Below are 16,967 nucleotides of genomic sequence, written 5' to 3' on the forward strand. Positions count from 1 at the left end.
GATCAGAAACCTCCGGGTCTACAACAACAAGATAGGAGGATATCTTGACCTCGATCTTCACTTCGTAATTGAGCCGAACCGTAACGAGCCGTATCCATACAATATGCATCAACAGGGTGTACTGTAGTTTCCATTCTTGTAATGTCGTTTGTATAACATTTAAGCCGATCAACCAATATTAGCTAATACCTAAGTTCGGATTAATTGGCTCTCTCTCCATCTCTCTTAATTAGTTTCTTTCTCTAAATCTTACCGTAATGTTTGTATGAACATTGAAGATCTTTTGACATGCTACGCTTATCTGAATTATGGATATTGAATGACTATGTCGCTAGATGTCAAAATCAAGTGCATGTGGTGTGTTGGTTTTTTATTCACCGGAGATGAAGGGAGCCTAGCGTTGGAGAAGATGCAACCGGATTTTTTAGGAATCTAGGTTTTTCATTTTTTATGTAAAAGCGTAAGATTGTAATTTGTATAGCTTTAACATAAAAAATAAAACAGGCATCCACCTAAATAACTAAGAGCGTTATCTATCTGCTCGTGAACAATGTGTACAAAATGTGTAAGTTCTTATACTTTGGGATGTCATACCATGAACCAAGCTTGTTATTTATGTTGGATTTACTCATCCCATACAACAAAGACTTTAAACTCATTACAACATTTCTTTACAAATTCAAACTTTACACAATTGAACTTCAATCTAAGATGTTTTACTATACTTGTTGGATATTTTGACGATGCTTGAAAACCCACCATGCTCAGCCTAACATGCATGCTTAAAACATCCGTTATCTTATTACTGATGAGACTATAATTCTAAAACCTGGCTACGAAACTATGTCTACCATGTGAATCATATAATAAGATGCAAATCCAAAAACTTACATAATAAAATCTGCCAATATTAGCATACATTCACACACAAGACTCACATAATACATCTTAATCTTTCTAAAAAAACATTCACAATAACTAAGAAATCAATTGGGTCATTTACACCATCGCCACTTCTCAAATCTTGAGACACATTTCCTATAATAATTACAAAGCAATCCTAAAACATATATAATTAATCCAATTATATTTATAAATGTTTACCCCATCCCTCTTTCCAAAGACAAGAGGGTGTGAATTTCAACCAAAACATATGCCGAACATGAATTTCCTGATATTAAGTTGGTTGTAGGTGAAAATCAAGTTCACATTTAATTAAACTAGGGGTATTCGAGCGTTCGCGCGTTGCGCAACATTCACTTGGTTACAGCAGCGAGATTTGGTTATGTCGATAACTGAATAGCATTATGTTATCACGCTGCTGTTAACAAACGCAGCCATCAAAAAATTGTATGTTCAGGCATGCATGTTGGTGTGATTAACAACATTCAGCCATGTTTTACAAGGCTGATTTGTTACGCTGCTTGTATATGCAGCGTGTAGTTAGCAGGCAGTCATCATCATCTGCACAAAAGGAATTAGCTCTTGACCGCCATCCCACTTGCCGTTCTTGTATTGGTTGACAAAAGGACGAACTTCTGTTAACTGGGTCTTAGTTCGTGAGGCTCCCTTTGCCAGGCCTTTTCAACGGTGGATCTGAGTCTGCAGGTGAAATAAAGCACGTTTGATGTGAGTATTTGTGTTGTGTAGATGTGTAAATGTTTTGGTTGACGAGGCTTACCGTGGAATTCCAATTGACGCTTCGCTCTAGTTGTAATGCTTTCTTTTTGAGCTGGAGTTGAAGACCTGTTTCAATGAAACCAGTTTGTATTAGCAGATTATGTGTTTATTTTATTTCTCTGGCCTGTTAGTTTGATTTAAAAACTACTTGTAAATTAATAAATTATTGTACAATAAAACATATTGACGAGCTATCAACAACCTAGGTTGTATTCTACCTGTTGAAGTGGGTAAATTATATAATTTAAGCAAAGACAAAATGGGTCAGGGGCTAAACAGGTCAAAATGAATCTTATTTGTACTCATATGTTCACGACGACCAAAATTGTTCTATTTAAAAAAATATATATTCTCATTTCAGTGCTAAAGCTCTCGTTAATATAGTTCCAACATTAAATATTCAGAAAACACAAAAAACATGGGCAAGTAGTGGCGCGGCCAGCTCAATACGACCCTGCACATTTTGAGCGGCCTATGAAAATTACCCATTCAAACCACCAGCCACTTGCCTCATCCTGACGTTTTAATTTTTAAGTTAGCTGAGGTCACTAACAGAATGAAAGCTACTAGACAAAAAAAGTAATAGTAACCATCAGATTCGCCTATTGAAACAGTTGCTGAAGGAATTAAAGCGTATAATACCGAGTTTAGTACTATAGTTATCCTAATGCATCTAAAGCGTATTCACGACACTCTTATATAACAACTTCTGCATTTTTAACCTGAACGGGTCAAATAAATTGTTAACTGTGGGATAAAATGTGTTTCAGTTGTTTAAGATAACACGAAAGCATTACCACCTTGGTTTTTAGCTTTCAAACTCGTGAACGCCACAATGGCAAGCGAGGCAGACGTCTCGATGCTTCGACGATTGAATCGATGGATATAGGTTGCTATCTCCTTCAACAGAGCGATGCTCATGTCTTGATTACTGTCAAAGAAGAAGTTTGTTAGGTGAGCGTTCTGTCAAGGATTGTAATAATACTTACCTTAATAACATCACAGTTTAAACGACTAAATAACAATTTAAGATTTAAAAGGCGAAATTAAGTTGATATATCTTTGTGTGCTGACAACCTAAATAACAGCAGTATTAACCTACTTTTTTCACTTGATATATCTTTTAGTGTACTGTTTGATATATCTCTCATAATTGCCTAAGTTGATATATCTTGAAAGTTGAAAGAGCGACATACAGTTGATATATCTTACTGGTCATGGTCAACTGTACTGTAAGAATCTGATGGATACAGTTTTTGATGGTTACAGTTTTTGGTCATAGTCAACCGTATGTCACTCTTTCGACATACAGTATAGTTGACCATGACCAAAAAAACTAAAAAAATCTAAAAAAATTAAAAAAATCTATTTTTTTTATTTTTTTAATATTTTTTATGTTAAAATCGCTACTTTTAGTAGCCAAAACAAAAAAAAAATATTTTGGCTACTAAAAGTAGCGATTTTTTTATAAAAAATATTAAAAAAAAATTCTTTTTTTTTTGTGTTTTTTAGCAATTTTTAGGCAATTTTGGTTGTGTTCACATTGGTTATCGCGGTTCTCGCAATAAAGGGTGGTTCCTAACGGATCTTTGTCCTATATATATATTAAGTGAATTTCAATACACTTTTTGTGGTGGTGCGTAAAACACGCATAAAATCAGTCCATAAATGGTTTATTAACCACTACTATTCCTTGTTTACACGTATGTTTTTTAGTTAACTGTTATATATTAAAATAATAACAAAAACAACACAAATATTAATACTAATAAACGTACCTGCGTATAAAGATATGTATCGATCTCATCCTCCATGTATATGCCGCAGCGGACGGCAAAACCTGCAAGTGCTATAGCACACTCCACATAGGCTAGGCAGAATGAAACCTTTGCGCGAGCGGGTGCGCCTGTTCCTATGCCTCCGCAGGCTGGTTGGCCAGATAAGGATAAAAGTTCAACGACGATAAAACCTCAACGAAGATCTCTATGTAGCTCGACATATGCGGTAACTCAAAAAGCCGATTTCATGGTGAATCAATCGAATAAACTCATGGGCTTTACCCGTCTCACCGAGGGTCTCAAGAGACAAACAACACACTCCACTGTGACCTGCGACACCCATTCGTCTAAGCTAGGCATAATGGCTACTGGCTTCGAAATCAGGGGAAACTCCAAGTATGGGTGACCCGGAAGTGGCTCCACATGTTGCTGCTCCTACTCCTCGATCAGGTCATCCATCTCCTCGCCCATCATCCTGGAAAACAAAATAATAACATTATGTATTTTAGACTATATTCACTCGTCTTACCGACGTCGAACTCGACAAAATAATTATATTATATATTTTAGCTTATACATGGTTGTTATACCGACATCGGTGTCGAACTTGAAAAAAATAATTATGTTATATATTTTAGACTATAGACGCTCGTCAAACCAGAGTTCGAGTCGACAATACAATAACATTATGTATTCTAGCCTATACATGTGCGTCATACCAACGTCGCCGACGTCCAACTCGACAAAATAATTATATTATATATTTTAGACTACACACGTTCGTCATACTGACATTGAAGTCAAACTCGACAAATTAATAAGATTATATATTTTATGCTGATATATGCTCGTCATAACAACGTCGACATCGAACTCGACACAACAATAAGATTATATAGTTTATGCCAATATACGCTCGTTGTACCGATGTCGACGTCGAACTCGACAAAAAAATTGTATTATATATTTTAGCCTATGAACGCTCGTCACACCGACGTGGATGTCGAACTCCACAAAATAATAACATTATTTATTTTATCCTATATACGCTCGTCATATTGATGTGGATGTCGAACTCCAAAAAATAATAACATTATGTATTTTAAACTATATACGCTAGTCATACCCACATCGACGTCGACGTCAAACTCGACAAAATAATAATATTATATATTTTAGCCAATATACAGTCGTTATACATGCTCGTCATACCGACGTCGACATTGAACTAGACTAAATAGTTATATTATATATTTTAGCCTATACACGGTCGTTATATTGACGTCGACGTCGCACTCGACAAAATAACAATATTATATATTTTAGACTATTCACGCTCGTCATACATACTTGAGTTCAACGTCAAACTCGATAAAAAAAATAACATTATATATTTTAGTGTATATAGGAGTGTCATACTAACGTCGACGTTGAACTCGACAAAATAATTATATTATATATTTTAGACTACACAATCTCGTCCACGATTAATGGAGACCAAAATCATTTCTTTTCTTTCTAGATGTCGTTGACCGACTTTGTTGTAGTTTGGGTTTCTGAGAGTTTACAACTGAAGTTGTTCCACGAGAGCCCTGTGACAGTATTGTAGGATCGTTTGCTGACCCGAACGAGTCGTTCAGAGGTGTTTTCGTCAAGTACAGGTGCGGAAAACAAGTAAATGACGTAGGAATAGCTTGTATAACACTTTAAACTCCTTTTCTATTGATTTGACGATGAATACAACCTGTTTTCGATCCGGCAGCACTTTGGTACGAAAATCAGGAACGTTTACAAATGAATCCGCTCATAAGGTATTTATAGGACATTGGGACCGCTTATTGGACAGGCCCAATAAGCGGCCCAACATGACATATAAGCGATCCATCATGTTGTCACATGAGCGGCCCATATACTTGACACATAAGCGGCCCAAGATAGTGTCATATGAGCGGTCCACTATCACCATGTACCTATGAGCGATCCAAACATTATAAACCTATACAATCTCATAATTTCTCGTATTACGTGCCTAGATCTAACGTTCTAAGATAATGACTCGATACAAGACGTAATCAGCAGATGTAATGCACCAACAGACTCCCCCTCAGATGTTGATGGAGTCGACTATCGAGTCACACCATGCTGTATCTTCACATCTTCAGTCTTGATCAGTCTTCGAGCTTTTCTTTCGCTATCTACAGACTCCCCCTCTCGATTTACTGGTATTCACATCTTCAGTAACATCTTCAGGATCGACGCCTGGCTTTCCTGCATACACTCTACCTCAAAGTAAATTTCTTTTGCAAATTGATTTCAACAACTATGCACCAACATTTTACTCCCTTCAAAAAACAATCTATGATGAACCACTTGAAGAAGGCTAGATTTAACGACAACAGTTAGATTTACACAAACACTCCCCCTCAAATTCTGTTCATCATGTTTAGCATTCGGAATTTTGAAAATCAGTTTTCCAATATCAGTTGTCGAAAATCTTTTTGACTTTTTCAAAAATTATGCTAAAACACACACAAAATCTTTTTTGGATTTCTCAATGTAAAGAAATGAAATGCACACAATGAAATATTTACAAACAATATTTTTTGTGAGCTCGTGCAAGAGGATCATATCAGTTTTGAGACATATCACCAACACCATTAAGCTTTAAACATATTCAGTTATAAACAATTTACCTAGATTGTCAGTATGTTTGTCCACTTAAATCTTCACACAAATTTCAATCGATTCGAGATACGAAATTAATGTTTTAGAGACTTAAACTTAATTGTGTATCACTCCACTTGAATATACTCCCGTATCCAGATCCCAAATATTCAATCTTACAGGTGAATATACCACAGCTGATATCTGTAAAGGGGTTAGGTGCGAAACCGTGAGAGCTCAGGTCAGAACTTCCGTTCAGCAGAGAGATGACGGCTCGACTTTTGGTGGGTCCCCTTTAGAGGATCTTTTGCATTTCAACAGCAGCGACTATCAATTTTATTGTTTCATCAGCATACTGAGGGCGAAGCTTATGTTTCAAAGCTTTTAGCAGAAAGTATTATCCGGGGACTAGGTCAGTACTTCCATACAGCAGAAGTCCCGGGATAATACCCCAGATATCACTGAGTATAAAGACCTAGTATCTCAGAATACGGGACCTTTCAAACAAGATTTCGGGGGTTACCCATATATCCAAGAATAGTTACCCACGAATCACGCAAGTTTGATTTAGGTTTATATCTCGTTTCAATTTACTAAATGTGCGAGAATCTACTGACACATCCGCAGTAAGATTGTTTAACACTTTTAAACTTTCCAATTCTTTAGCGTGTTGTGATAGTCCACTGATGTACTATCATTTCCTCTTTTTCGCAACAAAACTCATTTTTGAATTTTATCATGTTTTTGGCTTTTTCAAATTTTCAAATGTTTTTGGATTTTCTGAAATTTCCCTACTCCCCCTAAAATGCAAACACATTTTAAAGAGAAATTTGAAAACTTCTATACTCTTGACCTACTAGAAACATAAAATACAAAAACAAACTGTACAGAAACTTGACAACTGACACTGAAACACATCAAATCGCCATCCACTAGGCATAAACAATCTGAACTCCCCCTTTCACAAATCATTTTCTCATTTAGATTTCAAAACACTTAAGTTTGTTTTAATCAAAATGATTTTTCCGGAAAATGAATTTGTGTTGATAACAACCACTTGTAGGAGTATCAATTTTAAGTACGGGGATGTGGTTCATCATCTTGTCTATCTTTTGTCATGAATAGTAAATCAAGTACAATCTAATGTCCCTGATTTACCATTTACATTTAAGAACTTTCTGTACCACTAGTAAATGTAATTAACTCAACGTATCCAAGCATCTCAAAAATTTAACCACAATTACCACTTGTGGGATCAAGATTACCACTTGTCGATACCCAAAAACTACCACGTGTAGGAATATTACGTCTACATCACCATTTTACCAATCAGGATGCCGATTCCTGCTTCGCACTTACCAACTTGGAAGCTCCGGCGTAGTCCTTTCACCTGCAAAACAACCAAACATGAATCACATTCATTCAAACAAACATATCATAAACTAGAATGATGCCGATTCCTGATCCACGATATAAACTTGGGATCTCCGGCGTAGTCCTTTGACTATTCTGGGAAGCAAACTTCCCTCCAAGTCTTCTCAGACTTGAGGGCTTTCAACTCTTCAGCTGTAGGGTTGTATGTCGCCTTTTTAGTTTCGTAAAATTCTTTTACCCCTTTAGCTTTACCACTCAACATTTTCCCAAATATCTTCTTAACATTCCCGTTGAATGTTTTCTCGACATCAAATTCTTTTTCATCATCATAAAATTGATTTGAAATTTCAATTTTTCCAATTTTCTTTTTAACCTCCTCAAACTTCAATGATGGAAGAACATCATCATTTTCTGAACTTTTCTCCATAACTAGTGGCTCTTCTGGCTTTGTGGAACCAGATTCATTGCCGACTTTGTCTTCTACCTTTTTAGCAACCCACATTTGGTTGTCATTTCATTGTCTTTTGTAAAATTTTGTCTTTTTCTTTGAACATTCTCCAACTTCATTTTTCGAATTTTTAAAAATTTTGGATTTTTCAGATTTTTCCACAACTTTGTCTTTCATCTTCTGAGAAGCTCCCTGTTTTGCTTTGATATCTTTCGAACAATCCGATGCAATGTGACCAGCTTCATTGCATTTCAAACAGGTTTGAGTATTTCTTGGATGAAATACTCCAGTTCCATTCTTTCTCTTCTCAGCAAGAAACTCTTTGTTAGTTTGTCTCCAAAATGGTTTCTGCTGTTCATCTTTCGAGCTTCCACCTGTCACAAATTCAGTGTTTGAGTTAGAATTTTTCTCATTTTTATGATTTTCTTGTGGAACAAAACCTAAACCTTTCTTTTTGTAGCTACGATTTTGGTTAGGTTTCTTTTGAAAACCAAGACCAGAATTGTAACCTTTTTTCTTGTTTAGACGTTGTTGAACTCTGGAAGTATATTTTTTAGGTTTATCAAAATTTTTCAAAACTTTTAATTCAGGAATATTAACCTCTATTAGTTTAAAAGTTTTGTTGATTAATTCCGTTTTGATACTCATTATCGGAAACTCTTTGTTGTAATATAATTTGTCAGAACCATTCAAAGTATAAACAACTTCGAATGTTTCATCATCCAAATCTGCCTTTGATAACAAAAATTCTTTACTATAAGACCGTTTAACCGACAAATTTTGACTGTTGACAGACGAATTTGGCTTTTCAGACTCCGATTTTGACTCTGTCTCCTCATCAGTATCCAACACCTGATCGACCACCTTTTTGACTAATTCAGACTCATGATCAGTATCGGATGAGGTAAACGTCACATCAATGTTTTCTGGTAAGACGTCAGTTGTGTCGGTTTTAAGCTGTATATTGACTGCTTTTGCAAGTTGTTCCTCATTTGGTTTCCTAGGTGAATACCCATCCCAAATTGGAGGCGGACACTTGTTATAGCTAACGGTCGGTTTCTTACCACAATCTTTCTTTTCTTTCGGCTTCTCAGCTTGAAAAGCTTCCATACCTGCAACAGTTGGGTAAACACGATCAATAACATAATCAGAGGTAGAATAGCTCAACAATAACCTCCTAATCCTCTCATTTTCAATCTTTTCAGTTTCCAACTCTTGCTTCCATTTTGCACTTTCTTCAATGTAGAAATTTATAGCTTTTTGCTTCGACATTAAAGTTGCATTCATCATCGTCAACGCCTGTTCTCTTTCTGTGTTTGTCTTTTGGAAACCAGTTACTGTTTTGTTCAACACATCATACGATTCCTTCACATAATTAAGATTGAACAATAACTGCTCTTTCTTTTTCTCGTACTCAGCTATGATGTCGTCTTTTGCTGCACACTCTTTGCAGGCTTCCAAACACTTCTCACATGGCTTGATGACTTCAAAAATTTTTTCAACTTCGACTGTTTTCATAACTTCAATCACTTTTTCTACTTCAATCACCTTTTCTACTTCTTTCACAACCTCACCAATCTTCTCAGCCACATTTTCAAAATTCTGAATATCACTTTCAGATTCAGCTTGTTGTTCTTTAGCATCTTGTTTCTCTTTTAGCTTCTCCATTTTTTCTGCAAAATAAAAATGAAAACTTTCAGGAGACATATGAGATTTTGCAATATTTATATGTTTCTCTTCCTCATCATCACTGCTGCTGTGATCAGGTGATTGATCAAAATGTACAGACTTATCAGAATCACCATCTGATACATCAGAATCCGATGGTGTTTTGTCAAATACAACATCCTGTTCTTGCACATTTTCATCTTGTACAATTTCATCTGAACTATCTGAAACATCTCCAGAGTTTTCTGAAAGTTTATCAGTACTATCTAAACTTTCATCAGATGATACAGACTTTTCATCTTCAATTCTCACATTCTCTCCAATTGATCTCATCCAAGTAGCAAACAAATTTGGCTCTCGGACAATCTTTGCAATGAAAGCTTTAAAACCTCCCTTTTCATCTACGAACATATCCCAACTGAAACCTTCTGGTAGTTTCTCATCATCTTGATCGATAACTCGTTCTGCTGTAGCTTCAGATGATATGTAATCACTCCAGCTGAAATCTACAACACAAGCTCTTTTGGAATCTTCAATCTTTCTCCCATGAGCTGTCTGAGGTTCTTGGGATTGACCAACTTGTTGATAGATTGCTTTGCGGTAGTAATCATCTTTCCCGAATGGATTTTGTGCTCCGCTAGCTTCTCTTCCTTTGCACTCTCGCTTGAAATGGCCCTTCTCCCTGCATCGAAAACAAGTAACTTTAGATTTATCAAAACCTAAAGTTGAAACATGAGCATCAAGAAAGTCATTTCTCCCGGTAATAGTTTTGAATTTCTCAGCCCGACGAAGAACACTTGCAAGACACCATTTGATATCCATGAGTTCCATTTCCTCAGCATCTATTTGATCGTAATCCTCTTTGGTGAGCATAGGATTTCCGATCCGACCAGCAACAAGACCTTCATAAGATAACAGAACTGAACCCAGAAGTGCCATGTGGTCTTTAGCAGTGTCTTCAGAGAAGCTTTGACCTTCTGGAAGGTTGAGAGCTATGTTGCACTGAATCACATATCCGTTTCCAGTTTTTGTACTCTGAGACTGAAAACTTGTGTTAGTCTCTTTCGGATTCACACTCGGAAACGATGAAAACCCGCTGCTACTTTTGTTCGAACCCTGATCAGCTTTCTCAGATGAATCACCAGCACTGAAAGCGGTTTGAATTTTCGGACTTCTTTCAGTTTCAGAAACTGGAATACTACCTTTATAGTACATTTTAACATCTTGTTGACCACTAGGATTATTCATCCTCGCGATCTTTTGCTGCTCAAGATCCTGACTCTCAATTTTCTCAATAAACTGACCAATTGTAAGTTTGTCATAAACACCCGTGTTTTTCAGTATCATCAAATACGTTCCCCACTCTTTCTGAGGTAATGCGTCAGCCAATTTATCAACCCATTCCTCACGACCTTTTTCAACTCCCAACATCGATAACGAACGCACTAAGTGGCAGTATCTCTCAATCAACTTTTTAGTATCCTCTCCCGGCAAACTGCTAAACAAATCAAATTCCTTTTTAAGCAATGCCTTCTTACTTTTGATCATACTTTCACTACCCTCGAATTTCACTTTAAGAGCATCCCAAATTGATTTTGCAGTTTTGTCGTGTTGTAGCAGAATGAATATATCTTCTTTAATTGCCTGCTGTAACAAACTTATCATCATTTTCTCTGCTCTGTACATTGCACGTTCTTGTTCTGAGAATTCAGATATCTGTTTAATGACTTGCAATTCTGTTCGAGGCAATGTGTACTTTTCCAATATGCATTCCCACGATCTGAGATGATTTGCCTGAACCCAGTTTTCAAAGCGATCTTTCCACCCATAGTATTCTTCAATACTCATCAGTTTCGGGGGTTTCTGAGTGGTTCCAGTCTCATTTTCCAGGTTCATAGCTTGAGCAATCGCGGCTGGAGTAGTCGATGTAGCAAAGGCGTTGTAAAACTCAGAATTCATGATGACTTAACACGTTTTTCAAGGCAACTGACAGAAAAGCGGTCCAAAGAATTTCTTAAAAGCGATCCAGTCAATTAATTTGGAGCGATCCAACACTCTTCACACGAGCGATCCAAGAATGTTGTCACAAAGACGGTCCAAATAAAATGTCGAATAAGCGATCCAAGTGAAATTTGATCACAAACGCGGTCCAAATAAAATGCTATTCGAGCGGTTTAAGAAATATTCAGATGAGCGGTTCAGGGAATGATGTATGAGCGGTTCACAAATGTTTTTGGGGCGGTCCAAGTAACTCGACCGAATAAGCGGTCCTAAACACGTACGGATGAGCGGTTCACAGAAATTAATTTCGAGCGGTTCAAGTCAGACCGATCGAATGAGCGGTTCAAGCTAGGTCCAATAAGCGATCCAGAGTTGTTCCAGAAAAGCGATCCAACTTCGGACAACGATTTAACCCACTATTTCTTTGAATTTCAACCCCAAACTTTCAAGGGTTTATCTTTATACCATCGCGCACAATCCCTGAGATTTTGAGCAAGTTTAGACCGTGAAAAATATCTTAAACTGAAAAAGAATGAGTAGAAGACAGAAATTTCTCCAATTTTCAGCTATTTCCTGTAGAACTCCTCCTCCTGAAGCTCTGATACCACTTGTAGGATCGTTTGCTGACCCGAACGAGTAGTTCAGAGGTGTTTTCGTCAAGTACAGGTGCGGAAAACAAGTAAATGACGTAGGAATAGCTTGTATAACACTTTAAACTCCTTTTCTATTGATTTGACGATGAATACAACCTGTTTTCGATCCGGCAGCACTTTGGTACGAAAATCAGCTTGTATAACACTTTAAACTCCTTTTCTATTGTTGGAACTAGCAAAGAAGCTACTTACCTCGCCGAACGAGCTGTTTCTCGCAGCTTCGTCTATCCTTTGCTGCACTTTCTTTGATGTTGGCTGACCGCGGGTATCTTGTTCGACAACCGGTTGTTTCTTGGTAGATTTGGTAGGGGTCAACACCGCTTTAATCCTTGACAGCAAGATTTTCTTATGAACAGGGGGTGCGACTCTAATTTGTGCCTCACAATATTGAGCTCTTCTGCCACACCGACTTCCTCATCCGTCAGTTTTGTAGGTCCACTTGGAGGATCAAGATTAAACCTACTTCCTTGTTTTTATAACACACTAACGAGTGCGCAATCCATGTAAGTATGCAAACCAAAGCAAAAAGGAACAAGCACAAAGTAACCAATGATTCACAAACTTTGATTAAGTGAAGAGAATCAGTACACAGATACACACAGTGTTTACAAACTTTCATAGGACTCTCTTAACTGAACTATGGAACAAGTCTCTGTTTATATAGGCCTCAATACCCAGTAACACTACGAAGAGTGTTACTAGGCCACGAACAGTATACAACCCCACGAAGACTAGGAGTCTTCGTGGACTGATCGGCAAACACTCAAAAGCTACGAACCCTTATCAATTCTTCTTGGTGAACCTTTAAAGGCCACGAACCCTTGAGGGTTCATGGTGAACAATCAAAGAAGTCTTCGTTGGCATTCATGCAAAAGAATTTCCATTATACACATGTGACATCATCATGACATCATCATGATGATGTCATGGTGATGTTAGCTCGTGGCGCTTCGTGCTTCGTGTGTCAAACTCTGGGGCACACGACGGAGGAATGTCGTGACATCGGGCTTGAACCGAACCGAACCGAGTCGAACCGAACCGAGCTGCATCCACAAAGTGCATCAACAAACTCCCCCTTGGACGCTGCTCGTGATGGTTCGATCTTCACATGTTGTCGGTGTTGGAGTCTGTATGCCCAAGACACATATTAGATTGATGTGGCTAGTACGTTATGATCCAAGTCGAGTCATACCCAAATACAAGCTAGACAAACACTTAAATATTTATTTGTGATATGATCAAACAAATAAATATTAACACTTACAATATTTAGAAATTGGTTTTCTAAATAATTACACTTGAGAAACCAATAAATTATATGGATAATTTATTTTGAGAGAATATTTTATTTTGTTATTTAATGGGTTAAATAACATTTTAAAAGGTTATATAAAGTCTTGTAAATCCATAATGTTATATTTATAAAAGTTATAAATATACAACCAAGACTTAAATTCTTATAAAAGAAACTTGTTTTTTTATATAAATGCCCAAGTGGGCCGCCCCCTCTTCCCAAGAAGTTGTGGTCCAATCACAATTCATGCATTTGGATGTGTAAGATGGGTCTTGATTGGGTGGTCTTCCCAAGCACATTTTGGTCCAATCACCTTTCATGCATTTGCATGTGTAAGATGGCACAAAATTGGTCAATTTTGGTGGCAATTCTCTCTCATGGTTTTATAAAAATTTAGATGACAAAAAAAATAAAGTGGAAGACTTGTTTTTGCTCTCTAAATTTTTGGCCATCAAGGGTTTCCAAGGAGTTCTTTCGGTTTTGATTCAAGTGTTAGAAATCCTAGCTAAACTTGTGGTGTTTGTTGGAAGCTTGGGGTATACAAGCTTGAGGCCTTCTACTCTTGAAGGCAACCATTCAAGAAGTATCATCCGTTTCAAGTTCTTTACTCCAAGAAGGTAGTTTTCTAAACATCCTATGGTTGTGTTTGATAGTATGCATGTTCATATATGGATCCGGGTTTTGGGATTTTGCTTTTAAATGAAATTTATATCTTAAAAGTAACATGTTTTAAATATTATTTCCGCTGTGTTTTTATTTCATATGGATGAAATTGCTTTGATAAACATGTTAAAATCCCTTCAATGGCATCTAGAGCCGCTTATACGAGTGCATGCTTCAATAGATTAAAAATTTCGGGTTTCGGGTTTGAATAAAACCCTATGGCCGAAAATTTTAATATGGTTATCCCTTTCTTTTTCAAGATAATTTTTCTTACATGCATAAGGAAATCTTGAAAAATTATTTCATATGGATGATTTGTTTGTTTGGTCAAAAATTACCTTTTCGGTTTTATATATATAGCCGAAAATGGTTATAAAAGGGAACCATTTTTTATGCTTCTTGAAATTAATATATATATATTTGGATATCTATTTTGGTGCATATGACCTAGCCATGACCTTGTGTTGAATGATTGTGTTGTGATTTATTTTATTTATTATTTCAATGGGTTGTAATAATTATTATTTTGTTCTTCCATTTGTAAGATATGTAATTTATTTATTTTCATTTGGTATGTAAAATAAATAGATTAGGTGCATTTTATTTTACTAGAAAAAATGTATTAGGATATATTTTGTAAAAGAAGATGCACACAAAAATGCGGTTTTGGTTTGGACCATAATATTCGGTCCAAAGAGCTTCATCGTTCTTAACGGGATTTTAACCCGATAACCAAAACACATTTTTGAAGTCCAAAGGAGTTTTGAGCTGAATATAAAAGACTTTTGGAAGCTCAAAGAAGGTGGAGAAATCACAACACAAGAAGGAGACTTGAAGCATTTGGATGCAGGATCAAGTGGGAGTTCAACGACACATCGCTTGTGTCATTTTTCACCCTTTAGGAAGGACCTTTTGGCACACTTGTTTCGGCTAACAAGTGTTGTCAAAAATAGTTGGTTATGGTTATACATCTATTGTAGTATATGTTATGCTTGTGTTGTTGTTTATTTATATTGTTTTAATCATATTTGGATATGCATGACTTAACAAACTAATAATCAACAACTAGCGTAAAATAGGTTCTTAACAAAATCATTAAAATGGTTCATAAAAGGTTTTATTAAAAATTAATGATTTTATAATAAGATGGGTTTTATTAAAAAGAACCTTGAAAATTTGTTTTCACTAAAGTACCATTGATTTGAATGCATGCAAATGAATGGTGCATAATATTTTCTAAACTAGAATTTTGAAATATTAAAAACCCTTTTATAAAACAAGTCAAACACCATCCTTTTATACAACACTCGAAACACTTGGGAACACTAATTGTAGGATAAAGGTCACCTAACCACATTTGAGGGAACTTGTATGTTCGAGGTGGGTTTACCATGTTTGTGGGATAAAGGTCACCTAACCACTTATGTGTATAAACTCATATGTGTGTGTAAGTTGGACGACTTGATTTGGAAACCATGAACTTAGGGTCACCGAAGCATGGGGAACAAAGGTGTTGATGGGATTAAACATGCCAACTAGACATAAAGATGTTTAACCGATCCCATATGGCTAGAAATTGCAAAGAGTTGTAATTGTCAAACGTTGACTACCTTGTTAATTTAAATAAAGGGATAAAGGTCACCTAACCAATATTTAAATGTAATGTTGGATTCTAGATTTTAATTATTAATTGTCTTTAAAGACACAAAAGGGTATTAATGATTAAAATATAATAATATCGAAAATACTAAATTGAACTTGTTAAATTTTGTAGATGGCCGGTAACAATGCAAACCCGATTAACCAAACCATCCGAAACCTATCACTAAGAACCATCCTTGAAAAGGATCGTCTCAACCATAACAGCTTCATGGATTGGTTTCGAAACTTGAGAATCGTTCTCAAGCAAGAGAAGATATCCTATGTGTTGGACGATCCTATTCCCGATGAACCTAACGTGGAAGATGTGGAAGCCTACAACGATTGGGTTAAGTATACCGAGGACTCCATGCAAGCCTCATGCCTCATGTTGGGAACTATGATTCCCGAAATTCAAAAGGATTTTGAACACCACGGGGCATACGACATGATTACCCAGTTAAAGGAAATGTTCCTACAACAAGCAAGGGTAGAACGCTTCGAAACTGTTCGGGCGCTTCATGCATGTCGAATGGAGGAAACCCAATCGGTATCATCTTATGTCCTTAAGATGAAAAGCCACATTGATGACCTCGAAAGGCTAAATTGTCCCGTCTCTAAAGAGTTGGCTACGGATTTGATCCTCAACTCTTTAACAAAGAAATTTGAGAGCTTTGTAATGAAATACAACATGAATGGATGGGACAAAAGCATTGGTGAGCTTCATGCAATGCTCAAAACGGCCGAAGCAAGTATGGGCAAAAAGGCTTTACCCGTTCTAGCGATCAATGAAGGAGGCAACAAGAAGAGGCCCCACCCCGACTCTAAAGCAAACTCTGCTAAAAGAAAGGGACACGTCAAAGGAAAGGGAAAGGGAAAAGCTAAAGCAGAACCCGCCAAACCAAAGGAGAAGAAGCAAAGGTTGCTACGAATGACCCATGTTTTGGATGTGGTGAGATAGGACACTGGAAGAGAAATTGTCCAACCTATCTCAACGAGTTGAACAACAAGAGGAATGCAGGGCAAACCTCAGGTACTATCTTTATGATACATGTTGAGCTTAATGTTATTTCTTCTAACACATGGGTACTAGATACCGGATGAGG

At 36.7% G+C, this 16,967-nt stretch overlaps 1 long non-coding RNA gene across 1 annotated transcript; it reads right to left on the reverse strand.

The window, feature by feature from the left end:
* Positions 1-1,000: 1,000 nt before the first annotated feature.
* Positions 1,001-2,599, reverse strand: LOC110939546. The gene is made up of 3 exons (XR_002592320.2): positions 2,481-2,599; positions 1,682-1,746; positions 1,001-1,602 (listed from the first exon to the last, which is right to left on the reverse strand). It is a non-coding gene; the product is annotated as an uncharacterized LOC110939546 (long non-coding RNA).
* Positions 2,600-16,967: the final 14,368 nt, after the last annotated feature.

This window comes from Helianthus annuus, chromosome 1, assembly GCF_002127325.2.
Source record: "Helianthus annuus cultivar XRQ/B chromosome 1, HanXRQr2.0-SUNRISE, whole genome shotgun sequence".
Lineage (NCBI taxonomy): Eukaryota > Viridiplantae > Streptophyta > Magnoliopsida > Asterales > Asteraceae > Helianthus > Helianthus annuus.